Source organism: Capsicum annuum, chromosome 6, assembly GCF_002878395.1.
Source record: "Capsicum annuum cultivar UCD-10X-F1 chromosome 6, UCD10Xv1.1, whole genome shotgun sequence".
Classification (NCBI taxonomy): domain Eukaryota; kingdom Viridiplantae; phylum Streptophyta; class Magnoliopsida; order Solanales; family Solanaceae; genus Capsicum; species Capsicum annuum.
In genome coordinates, this window is record NC_061116.1 from 137,296,960 (window position 1) to 137,310,815 (window position 13,856).

The window sequence follows — 13,856 nt, forward strand, 5'->3', positions numbered from 1 at the left end:
GTAAGTCTTTTTTTTTTGTTCGGAAAATTTATTAATCCAATTAATCTAAATTCATGCCAAATAAATTCACCGTCGGAATAAAGAACTTCCAGCCTTCATTTTTCAAATTCAAATTTTGAACTTTTATTTAAAAATAAAATAATCTACACCATTCTATCATACTTTACAGAAATAACTTCAAAGGAATTACGTGTGAATGATTGAGTGGTTTCATGAATTGCCAGTAGCTTATGCAACTAAACCATGGCCACTCAAATAGCAAAGATAGGTCCACATGATGGATTCTAAGAGATGCAAGACAGGTGTCTATGTTCCTTAATCACTCCGTCTCATTTAAGTTCCACCACCTACATGTCCCTCTCGCCAACTTTGGGTACATCACATTTATTAAGAGATCGTTTGACAAGAGGAATAAAAATAATTAATTTTGAAATTAATTTTTTATAAAAAAATTTATTTTATGTGATTGGGATAAATGTATGAAATAGTTTATTTTAAAATTATAATATTATTCTATCCCTCTCTAGGGATAAAATTAATAATTTTAGAATAGCTAATTTCAAAATAAACGGTTCCAACAAAACGACCCCTAAATTTTCATAAATCTTAAGTCTCACAGAACCATCATTATTGGTAAGAAAAAAAAAATCACTAATATGACTAGCTTCCTATTTAGCCCACCATCACTAAGGAAAAAGTATATTTTCTTCGTTTTGAAAAAAATGATCTATTTTTTTTTAATTTATTTTAAAAAAAATGATCCCTTCCTTTATTGGCAATACTTTAATTTCAACTTTGCACATGACATGTTTAAGACCATAAGATTAAAAATTATTTTGATATATTTGACACAATTTTAATTTAAGGTCAGAAAATTTAAAAGTCTTATTTATTTTCTTAAACTTTATATCAAATCAAAGTAGGATATTCTTTTTTAAACGGAGAAAATAGTAATTATTGTATAAGATTTGCTTCCGGTTAATTAGTCAAATACAATGATATGTAGTGTCTCTTAAGAGGTGTAAAGGTAACTTTTTACTTATTCTATAATAGTTCTTCCGTTTTATAATAAGTTAATTGTTGAATTTTAACATATATATTAAAAAAAAAAATATAAATTTATCATATTTTTCTATTTTTATTCTTTTCAAATTTCAAAACCTTAATAATGATACATCTCAATACACATTTAATGGAGATCTATTTTGAACCTAAAGGTTTATTTTCTGGAGGAAGATCAACCAAACGAAGTTTAACCTATATACATTTAAATAAAATGAACAAAGAAGAATTTATAATAGACGAAAAAACATATGAAAATCATGAAGGATTAAAAATAAAAATAATATTCTCTAATTTAGGAAGAAGATATAAGAAAATATGTGAACATTTATATTTAATGTTAGAAAAAGAAGAATTAAAGTTAGAAGAAAAGTTGGTAGTCATGATAAGAATAGAAAGAGAAAACGAAGAAATAGACAAAAAAAAAGAAAATAGATAAAATAAAACAACAAACCACAAAAGAAATACGAAAAATAGAAAAAACTAAAAATAGTAGGTTTGCTGAATTAAAAAAAGAACTATATTTATATGAAAAGAGACAGAAAGAAAAAGATAAAGAACAAAAATTATTAAACGAGATAAATCAATTTAAAGAAAAATTAGAAATAAAAAATAAAGAACCAGAAACCAGTGAATTAGAAATAAATACAATAAATGCTAAAGAAACAGATAATTATGATTCGAAAGATTGTGAAACATATACAGAAATTCTAGAAAACATAGGAAAACTAGAAATTAATGAAAAACAAGAAGTAATTAATAAAGAAAATCTAGAACTAATAAATACAGAAGTAAATACTCTAGATAAAAATATAATACCTAGTACATCAGAAATAAGAAAATCAATATATAATTACAAAAGTAAGTTTAAAAGATATAATACAAAGGATGAATATAATAAATGGACACCAAAACAAATAATTAATTACAACTTTTTAGATTTAGACTGTGTAATAGACACAAATAAAACAATACAACTATGGGTAGGATATATGTCAAAACAATTATTAGATAATAAAATAGATACAACAAACACACCAGAATATATAGAAAAGACACTAATAGGAACAGTAAAATTATGATTTTTAAACCTAGCCGAAGAAAGTAGAAAGGTATTAAGATCTAATAATAAAACAGAAGGAACATCAACAACTACTAAAATATCACCAACAAAAATATTGAAAAAATATGAAATAGCTGTAAGAGATGAATTTAACAGTATGACAACAGAAGAAACAGAACAAAATAAAGAAAAAGATACGAATAGAAATTTAATGTTAAAACTAGCAATATGTAATATATGTTATATAGATGAGTATACGTACGCATTTACAAAATATTATTATAAAGGAACATATAATATAGAAGAAAGTAAAGAAATAAGAAGATTATATTTTAGTAAATTACCTGAACCATTTAGTTCAAAAATAATAAAGGATTGAGATGAAGCAAAAATAGTAGATACCCTAGGAGCAAGAATAAAAATCTTACAACAATGGTATAGAAATCTATGTGAAAAATGTAGAGAAGAAATAAAAATGAAAAAAACATTAATAAGAAATTTAACATGTTTCAAAGATAAAATAACACCTCAATTTGGATGTGAAGAAAGATATTATGAGAAAAGAAAAAGACATAAGAAATATAAGAAATACAAAAAATCAAAATATAAATATAAGAAACCAAGAAAAAGATATTATGTAAAAAATTATAAACATAAAAGACTATATAGAAAAAAGAAATCTATAAAAGCATGTACTTGTTATAATTGTGAAAAACTGAGACATTTAGCTAGAGATTGTAAATTATCAAAAAACTCAAAAAAGAAACAAATATCAAAAATAAAAATTAAAAATACAGAATATATGCAGATAAATTATATAGATTATGAATTAGAAAGTAAAGATAGTATATATGAAATTTCGGAGAATGAAATAGATAATGAATTAGATGAATCAAATGACTGAAGAAGATATAAAAATGAACCAAATAACTGAAGAAGATATAAAAATAATAACAATGGAAGAATATTTAAATGAAGAAGGAACAGATCAAAAAATAATATTTGACAGTAATATATTTGACGAAATAAAATTAAAAGAGTTAGACTTAAGTGTAGAAAAAATATTTAAAATACCAACAATAAAAAATATATTTAGTAGAAAAAGGGAAGAATACTACGTAGTAAGCCAAAATGAACATGTAATAGACTGTAGATATGCAAAAGGTAGAGCTAGTATACCACTAGTAACAAAAAGAAGAAATAAATGATATAAAAAGTAAAAGCCCAATAAAATATGTACACCTTGGAGGAACAAAGATATTAATAAAAGCATATTTTAGAGAAGGAATAGATATACCAATAGAATTATATTTAGTAGATGATAGAATTATAAAACCTATAGAAAAAAGTATAATAACAGCCATAAAAGGAAATTTAATACATCAAAAATTTAAATTTATAATAAATACAAATTATTCAGTAGTAATAACAGATAAAAATATAGATAAATCATTAGTATTATATTGGAAAATATCAGGAATAGAACTAACCCTAGGAAGTAAAATATTTACAGCAAGATGTAAAAATCTATACGTATTAACAACAAAATATAAAATAACGGAAAAAAATAAAATTAATAAAATACAAATAGTAAGTCCTTTCGAACAATTTGTAAAAACAATTGATAATAATGATTATAGTTACAAAGACATAGATATAGAAGAAGATTTATTTCACACAACAAAAAAAAAATAGCTCATGAAAAACCAAAATCATCAAGCTCATCAAAAAGAAAAAGTTATGAAACAACTTCAACAGTTAATTTAAATCAATATTATATAACAGGAACAACAAATGAAAAAGAATATTTAATACTCTTAAACACAGGATAAGAAGAAAATTATATAGCAAAATATCTAGTAAAAAGTGAAGACTTACAATCTAATAGTAAGATATGCCCAAATCTACCAAGGTGTCTAATAAACATTAAAGATACGACAGAAAAAGAAATAATAATAGGAGTCAGAAAAATAAAAATAGAATTTGAAATAAAGGAAGAAATGCAAAAAGCAGACATAATATTAGGAATAAAATGGTTAGAACAAGTAAAACCATACAATATAGAACATACACAATTATCTATAACATATAATAAAGAAAGATTATTAGTAAAAAGAGTTTTGACATGATATGAAAATAAATGTACTTGTAAAAATAATAGTAGAAGGATATTATAATAGGTATTATACACCTATGATAGATACAAGAGCAGAAGCAAACTTATGTAGATGCAACTGTTTACCAGAAAATAAATGGAATAAATTAAAAACACCAATAGTAGTCAAAGGATTTAATAATGAAGGAAGCTTAATTACATATAAGAATGTAAAAATACAGATATGGTATAAAATAATAACAATAGAAGAACTCTATAATTATGAACTAACATCAAAAGATATGCTTTTAGGAATGTTATTTTTATATAAATTATACCCACATATAATAACTAAAACAGATTGGTAGTTTACAACACCATGTAAACAAAAAGTAAGAGTAAAAAGAGTTATTAATAAAATAAGAAAGAAAACTGATTGGATAAAAGGAAGTAAAAAAATTACACAAAAGTTAGAAAATATAAAAAGTACATAAGACACAATAGAACTAGTAGTATTTTTGATAAATAAAAAAGAAATAACTATATTTTCAATAGATAAGGTAGAAATAATAAAGAAAAAATTAAGACAATTATATAATGAAGATCCATTAAAAGGATGAAAAAAACATAAAACTACTATAGATAAAAATAGCATAATAACTCAAAAATCGTTAACATATAATTTTGACGATTTAAAAGAATTTAAAATGCATATAGATGAATTATTAGAAAAACAGTATATACAAAAAAGTAATCGTAAACACAATAGTTTAGTAATTATAGTAAATAAATATAGTGAACAAAAAAGAGGTAACAGTAGAATGGTTATTGATTATAGAAATCTAAATGCAAAAACTATGACATATAATTATCCAATACCAAATAAGATACTAAAAATAAGACAAATACAAGGATATAATTATTTTAGTAAATTTGATTGTAAATCAGGATTTTACCACTTAAAGTTAGATGAAAATTCTAAGGAATTAACCGCATTTACAGCACCACAAGGATTTTATGAATGGAACGTATTACCATTTGGATATAAAAATGCACCAGGTAGATACCAACATTTTATGGATAGTTATTTTAAACAATTACCTAATTGTATAGTATACATAGATGATATACTACCATATACAAAAACTAAAGAAGAACATTTAAAATTATTAGAACAATTTACAGATATAATAGAAAAATCGAGAATAAGTTTAAGTGAAAAGAAAGCCGAAATTATGAAAAATCAGATAGAGTTTTTAGGAATACAAATAGATAAAAGTGGAGTAAAAATGCAACTACATATAGTACAAAAGATAATAAATTCAAAAGAAGAATTAGATACAAAAAAGAAATTACAATCATTTTTAGGATTAGTAAACCAAGTAAGAGAATATATACCAAAATTAGCAGAAAACCTAAAGCCTTTACAGAAAAAATTAAAAAAGGATATAGAATATAATTACAATGAAGAAGATAAAAAACAAGTTCAGAAAATAAAAATACTTTGTAAAGAGTCCAAAATTATAATTTCCAAACGAAAATAAAAAATTTATATATATAGTAGAAGCAGATGCTAGTGCATATAGTTATGGAGGAGTACTTAAATATAGATATGAAGAAGAAAAATTAGAATATCATTGTAGATACTACTCAGGTACGTTTAATGTAACATAAATAAAATGGGAAATAAATAGAAAAGAATTATTTTCATTATATAAATGTTTAATAGCATTTGAGCCATATATTGTATACAATAAATTTATTGTACGAACAGATAATACACAGGTACGTTGGTGGTTAACAAAGAAAATACAAATTTAGTTACATCGAAAGAAATTCGGAGACTAGTATTGAATATATTAAATTTTACATTTAAAATTGAAGTAATTAGTACTAACAAAAATGTTATTGCAGATTACATATCAAGACAAAGCTACACAGACTAATATAATAGAAGATGATACTTTAGAAAAAATACTTAAAACCCTAACTACGCTTTCAATGAAAGTGGACAGTATGGGTAATGAAATAGAAAAGCTAGAGACTAATGAAGATAAACTGAAGTCTAAAGCTATGAATCAGCTAACTCAGCAGTGTGTGAGCTATGTCAATCGGAAGACAATAAAATTCCAGAGCTAAAAGGAGACGTTGGGACACTCCATAAAACCCATAACGTTTATCAATCTACAATTGCAGGTACAAACAAAGGAGTTAGTGGACAAAGATACCAGAACATGAACATGAATAAGATATTTGAAAAACCATTTATACCAAAAGCACAAAAAGACCCCTTGTTCATACCCCCACAAATTACCACATATCGAGATAGTTTAAGCCAAGATAAAAAAGCTTATAACCATATAACCCGAGGATATATAGAAAATATCTACAAAGTACAAAATTTTCTAAACCTTAACCCCAGAGCTACAAATATCCAAGAACCAAACACAAACTATATAACCCAAAAATTGCAAGGTTACAACAAGCTAATCGTACTACCCAAAACCAACCCAAGCTTAGTAAAAATTTATTTCGACTATGGATTATTCAATGCCGTATATACCCAAGATGGAGAAGAACCAACAGCTATAGAAGAATTACATAAAGTATTCACCACCTATAAAAGAGTAACCAAAGGAAATCTATTTTATATAAAGTTTTATACTGCACCAGCAGAGATATTATACGACGAGATCAAACTAGTTATACAAATTGTAAAAATAGGATTAACCAGAGATATAATTATACCGGAAGATATTGTGCAGCAGCCAGAGATACCCGAAATTGAGATACCTGATTTTTATGCAAATAAACGACTTATTGAAATAGCTACAATTATTCAAGAATTAGCAAATAATTATATCAATGGAAACCCAATATGAAGCTATTATTCAAGAGATCATCAAATGATTTATTCAAATTCAAGAGAACTATGACAAACAGATATGAAAGATGTTAGGCAATGGATAATGACGTTACTTAACCCAGAAAAATAATCTACTGCAAGAGTAATTAGGAAGGGATTTATTTCAGACGGATTATTAACAAGATATTGTAAGATAATTGGACACAAATATCCAGACCATCAATGTTCGAGATGTAATGGAGAAAATAATATTATCACGGAAGTCTGGCTAGAATAAAAAAAAAAATCAACCAAGAAGATAAGGATGCCAACTAGAAAATAAAAATCAACGGAGCAATAATGGAGGAGAAAGAAGACAAAATAGTAAAAGTTATGAAAGAAAATGACATATGAATAGTTTTCTTTGACTTTAGATACGTAAGTTATTATAGCATTTACTAGTTTTTTTTAATAACTTTTTGACTTTTCTATGGCAAAGTGCCATTATTGTATAGCTTTAGTCTTTATTAATTTTATCTTTTTGTAGACTAGTCTTAAGATTTTTTGTAAAGTCTTTTGCAAATAGGACAAGTGTAAAGTAAAAAATAGTTTACATGTAAAACGTGTAAGTTAGGAATAGTAGTAGGAATAGTTTCTTTTTCTCTTATAAATATGTAAGCCATTCAGCAAGATAAAGGCAAGACTTTCATATGTAGAAAGCAAACCTCCTCATTTGTAAACAAACTTTTGAATATTTAATAAAAAACAGATATATTTCCAAGGAAAAACTATGGATAAACAAAGCCCAGAATTATCAAACCTACCAGAACAGGTATATTTATTTACGATTAGGAATAGCTAAATTCATAAATTTCTGACAATTATGATATGATAAAATAAGTTCATGTTAGTTACTTTATAGTAGAATTATTCGAAAAATAGCATGTTAAGAAATTCATTAGCAAAGTGGAAAAGGAGAAAAATCTCTAAGAACTATGTCATCCTAAAGGTGAAATCGGTGAGGTAAGAAAGACGTGGTGGGGAGTAGCCAGAGTAGAGATGTTGTTTAAGGAAAAAATATCCAGATTATCATGCTAATAGTGACCGAAGAACATGTTATTTAAGAATAATCTAGTATATAGTAATCTAAAATGATTATATTTTGTTATGTGTATGATTGAAGGGAATATTTTGAAAATAACATCATATGAAAAAACATGACTACCTATTTATCTGATGGAATGATAGATAAATTTAAAATACTTGCTTTGTATGTGCTTAAAGATATATAAATAGTAGATATAAGAAAACTTATATACGAAGAGGTATTTTATTTTAATGAAGATTTATTAAGTTCTATAGAAAACTTACACCTATATAATGAAAGATACTGCTCATATTTAGATAGTTGTTACTTAGATGGATATTATACAGATTAAAAATGTTAGAATATATTAGAAAAATTAGAGAAAACCAAAGTGACCTATATGAAGAAATTAATTATAGAAACCGACTCAAAGAAATAATGAAAAATGTAAAAGAAAAATTAATATGGATAAAAGAAACCTTAGAAAATTTAGAAAAAAAGTACTGATAATAGTTTATATAACATAAAAAACTCATTAAGAGAAGAAGAAGGAGAGATAATTAATAGTATTAATAACTTTAAGTTAGATATAAATTATAGTACAATCAAAATAGAATATTACATAGAAATTAGTAAACAAGAAACTACTTTAGAATAAAATGATAGACTACGAGTATTTAAAATACTGAAAACAAAATATGAAAGAAATAAGATTAATAGAAATACTTATGAAAGATAATTTAATTGAATATTTTGAAACAAAAGATATAGAATATTTAGAATACCTCCAAAATAATACAAGAATTACAAAGACTAACAGAAAAAACTAAAGAATATTACAGTAAAACATTTAATCAATTACCATATAATCACCCCTCAAGATATGAATATTAATAAAATTAAAATAAATAAACTAAAAATAAAAATGATTAGAGAAGTTAAGAAATATCCACTCACAAACAAAAATAGATCCATTAGAGCTATAATACATCTATTTAAGTTATCCAAGTTATCTGCACCCCCCTGCTAGACACTCCCACACTTTGAAATAATTCAAGTTAGGTTTTCTTCCTTTTCATTTTTCATATGGAATTGATTGTGTTTTACTATGGGACACTCTATTGAGTATTCGGCTAGCTGTATGGATAACTTTCCCCCATAAGTTTTGCGGTAAACCTGAATTTATAAGTAAGACATTCATCATTTTCTTCAAGGTTCAGTTTTTTCTTTTCGCAATTTTATTAGATTGGGGTGAATACGGGGCCATATTTTGATGGACAATTTCATTCTCTACACATATTTCCGTAAAGAGAGATTCAAATTCTCCATCCCTATTACTTCTTATAGTTTTGATCTTTTTCTCTAACTGATTTTCAATTTTTGTTTTGTATTGCCTAAACTCATCTAATGCTTCATCCTTATTGTTTAGCAAATAGATATAACAATATCTAGTGCAATCGTTAATAAAAGTTATAAGATATTTTTTTTCACCACGAGATGGTGTTGACTTCATATCACAAATGACAGTATGGATTAAGTCTAAGGGATTGAAATTCCTTTCAACGGGCCTATACAGATGCTTAGCATACTTTGATTCCACACATGTTTGACATTTTAATTTATTGCACTCAAAGTTTCGCAAAACTTTTAAGTTGATCAATTTTTTGCAATGTTTTATAATTGACATGTCCTAATCGTTCATACCACAAATTATTAGACTGAAGCAAGTAAGAAGAAACTAAACTTCTATTTATTTCAACATTCATTATATTCATTTTGAATAGACCTTCAGTGAGGTAGCCTTTTCCTATGTACACTTCTCCTTTACTAAGTACAATTTCTCAGAAACAAATACACATTTAAATCTATTTTCGTCTAGAAGTGATACAAAAATCAAGTTCTTCCATAACTCCGGTACATACAGGACATTGTTCAAAGTCAATACTTTGCCTGATGTCATTTTCAGGTAGACTTTTCCTATTCTTTAATCTTTGCGGTTGAGGAGTTGGCCATATATATCTCCTTTGCCTTGAGCCGGAGCAAAATCAACGAATAAGTCCTTATCTGCATAAACGTGGCAGGTAGCACTGGAATACATCCACCACTCTCGAGGATTTCCCACCAAGTTGTATTCAGACAGCATGACATACAGATCGTCTATTTCTTTCTTGGATTCAGTCATATTTGCTTAGTCCTTCTTTTTGCCTTTTTCTGGGGCACAACAATCCATTGACTTGTGGACAATCTTTCCACATTTAAAGTATTTTCTCTTGAATCTTTTCTTAGGTTGATTTCTTTCCTATTCAGCTTTCTTTTATTTTTTGGAGTTGTTGTGGTCGTCTTCTACAATACTTGCTCCACTTATTGTAGAGTTTTCTTTTGACCTTCTTTCCTCGGCTTTGTTGTCTTCTTCAATACGCAATCTAACTATAAGATCTTCGACTGACATCTTCTTTCACTTATGTTTCAAGTAGTTTTGAAGTTCTTCTATATAGGTGGTAACTTCTCTACTATCGTCGCAACTTGAAATGCCTCATTCACGATAAATGCCTCATTCACGATCAAACCTACAATAAAGTTTATGTGAATATCAAGAACATTTTTAATATGGTTCAACTAAGGTATTCAGAAACTCATACCTCCCACGAGGATATCGTGGATGATCACTTGCAGTTCCTGGACTTGAGACACAACAGACTTGCTGTCAATCATTTTAAAATCAAGAAATTTTGCAACGAAGAACTTCTTGGTTCCGGCATCCTCAGTTGTGTATTTTCTTTCTAGTGCACTCCACAACTCTTTTGTCATCTTCATTCCATTGTATATGTTGTACAGTTCATCTTGGAGGCCATTTAGAATGTAATTTCTGCATAGGAAATTGGAGTGTTTTCACGCCTCCACAATGACAAATTTCTCCTGGTTCGAAGTTCCCTCGGGCACCTCTGGAGCTTCTTCAGATGTGAATCTTTAAAGACATAGAGTTGTAAGGTAGAATAATATCTTCTATTGCCACCTTTTGAAATCAAGACCTGTGATTTTTTTGGGTTTCTCCGCTGGTGCCATTGCCTGCGGAGCACTCGTACGACTTGTTGTGGCAACATTAGTTGCTGCCACAGTCATTGCAACATCATTCACTTGACTGTCAGAAGTCATTTTTCTGTCACAACAATACAGTAAATTTAGTATATCAAAATACTACTTATAAAGTTGTAGCAATTTTAAACACCCCTTGTTTCTAGTTTAACGATGATGTTTTTATGACTTTCAATCGTCAACCAAATGACCTCTCTTTTGTAATGAAAATTTTATTTCTTTAAATCACTTGTTAAGTTCAAATGGAGGAGAAAGCTTAAAGCTTTAATCACCAGAGACCAAACAATACAGATTTTGAGAAAAAAAAAACTTTAGTGAAAAGAAAATTTCACCAAACAAGCAAAAAAAATATTTTTTTTTCAAGTTATTTCCTTAAGATTGTTGTTTTCGGGTGCACAAAAAAAAAATATTTTGGAAAAACAACTTCAAAATAAGTTCAAGAATAAATCAAGAACACTTATGAAGTTTCCAACACCTTCAATACAAGATAAAAAATAAACTTTCAAAGAAGTGTTTTCATTATTTTAAAAAAATTAGATTAAGAAGAAAAACCCAAGTCCTCCGAATTCACGGAGTGTTCTTAAGAAAATAATTTCCCTCTAGAACCCGAGGTTGCAAAATTTTTCTCCCTGGATAAAATGGCTTAACAATCCGACTGTAGTGGTCCCTAAAACGATCGGATTCTCTTCGAACTCACTCAATAGTTAGAAGATCACACAACGTATTTTAGAAGACAGGAAATGTTTTCAAATGTAAATTTTTTTTTTAAACCTATGGAAAATGTAGGTTTATATAGCCATTAAGTGCGCATTTCGAAAAGTGGCAATGGTTCATCGGAAAGGTATATCCTTTTTGAAAAGTCATGTCTGTCCATTCGAAAGAGTGTGTCTTTTTACAATAGCCACAACTATCCAAACAGTCATACATTTTCCCGAAATATAGTGTCTTTTACTCGAAGAGTTGTGTCCCTTTCAAACAACTTTACATTTTTCATTCACACCAATTGAACCCAACAATTTCCTACATAAATGAGGAATAACTATTTTTTCATAAATCTTTACAGATAAGTATGTGATCATCAAGCAAAGACTGATTGCATTTGGATAAGTGAGTTTTTCTTTGAACTTTCCGTAGTGAACATGCATCAGATGCACTCGGTCAATCGGTTGATTTGATATCTTTGAATCGTCGAGCTTTAATGTACACCTAGACAATATATGTCACACAACTAGCCTTTGACCATTTATGGTTCTCACAGTTTTGTTCGTTTCAGCCATGAACATGTCTTGGTCTCGTGAGAGCTTAGAGAATAGGCCTTTACTAACATTCTTTTTAAGAGGTTTCACTTCTCCCTATTTGGTCAAATCTGCCAAACTTAGATAATCATTAAAAGACTTCACTCTATAAGTCTTATTCTTGTTTACTAAACATTATCTACATATTGAGAATCGGTTGGATATATTGACGATGTTGAACCTGTCAGAAACAACTTTGTTTGATCTCCTTGAACCTAGCTCTTGGGATCTCCAGTCTTCTAGGTATAGTTACCGCCATGCTGACTTGTCCTAGACCGTAAATCGATTCCGTTGGATGTCCTCTCAACTCCTTCTCTAGATAGGCCTTTTGTACGTGGATCTTACACATTATCCTTTGACTTCACATAGTCAATAATGATAATTCCACTAAAGAGAAGTTCTCTAATGATATTATGTCCCCATCTTATTTGACGAGATTTATCGTTGTACATTATGCTCCTTGCGCTACCTATTGCAGCTTGACTATCACAATGTATACATACTGGTGCCAATGGTTTGGGCCAATAAGGAATATCATCCAAGAAATTTTAGATTCATTCTTCTTCTTCATTGACTTTATCTAATGCAATAAATTCTGATTCTATTGTAACGCGAGCAATACATGTCTGTTTGGATGATTTCCAAGAGACTACTTCTCCACCTATAGTAAATACATATCCACTTTTGGATTTTACTTCATTCGATCCGGTGATCCAATTTGCATCATTATATCCTTCAAGTACCGCGGGATATTTATTATAATGCAAAGCATAGTCTTGAGTGTATTTAAGATACCCCAAAACTCTTTTCATTGCCATCCAATGAGTTTTATTGGAATTACTCGTATACCAACTCAATCTACTAATAGCACATGCTATATCTGGTCGTGTACAATTTCTGATATACATTAAACATTCCAAGACTTTTGCGTATTTTAACTGTGAGTCACTTTCTCCCTCATTCTTTTGAAGTACAAAGCTCAAGTCCAATGGAGTCTTGGTAATACCAAATTCCAATTACTTGAATTTGTCAAGTACCTTTTCGATGTAATAAAACTGTGATAATGCCAGCCCTTGTGGAGTTCTATGGATTCTTATTCCTAAGATCACATCCATAACTCCAAGGTCTTTCACATCAAACTTGCTCTCAAGCATTCATTTTGTAGCATTTATGTCAGAAATGTCTCTACTGATGATCAACATATCATCCACGTACAAACAAATAATGACTTGGTGATTTGGAGTGTCTTTAATGTAAACACATTTATCACATTCATTTATCTTGAACCCATTTGCCAACATGGTTTGGTCAAACAT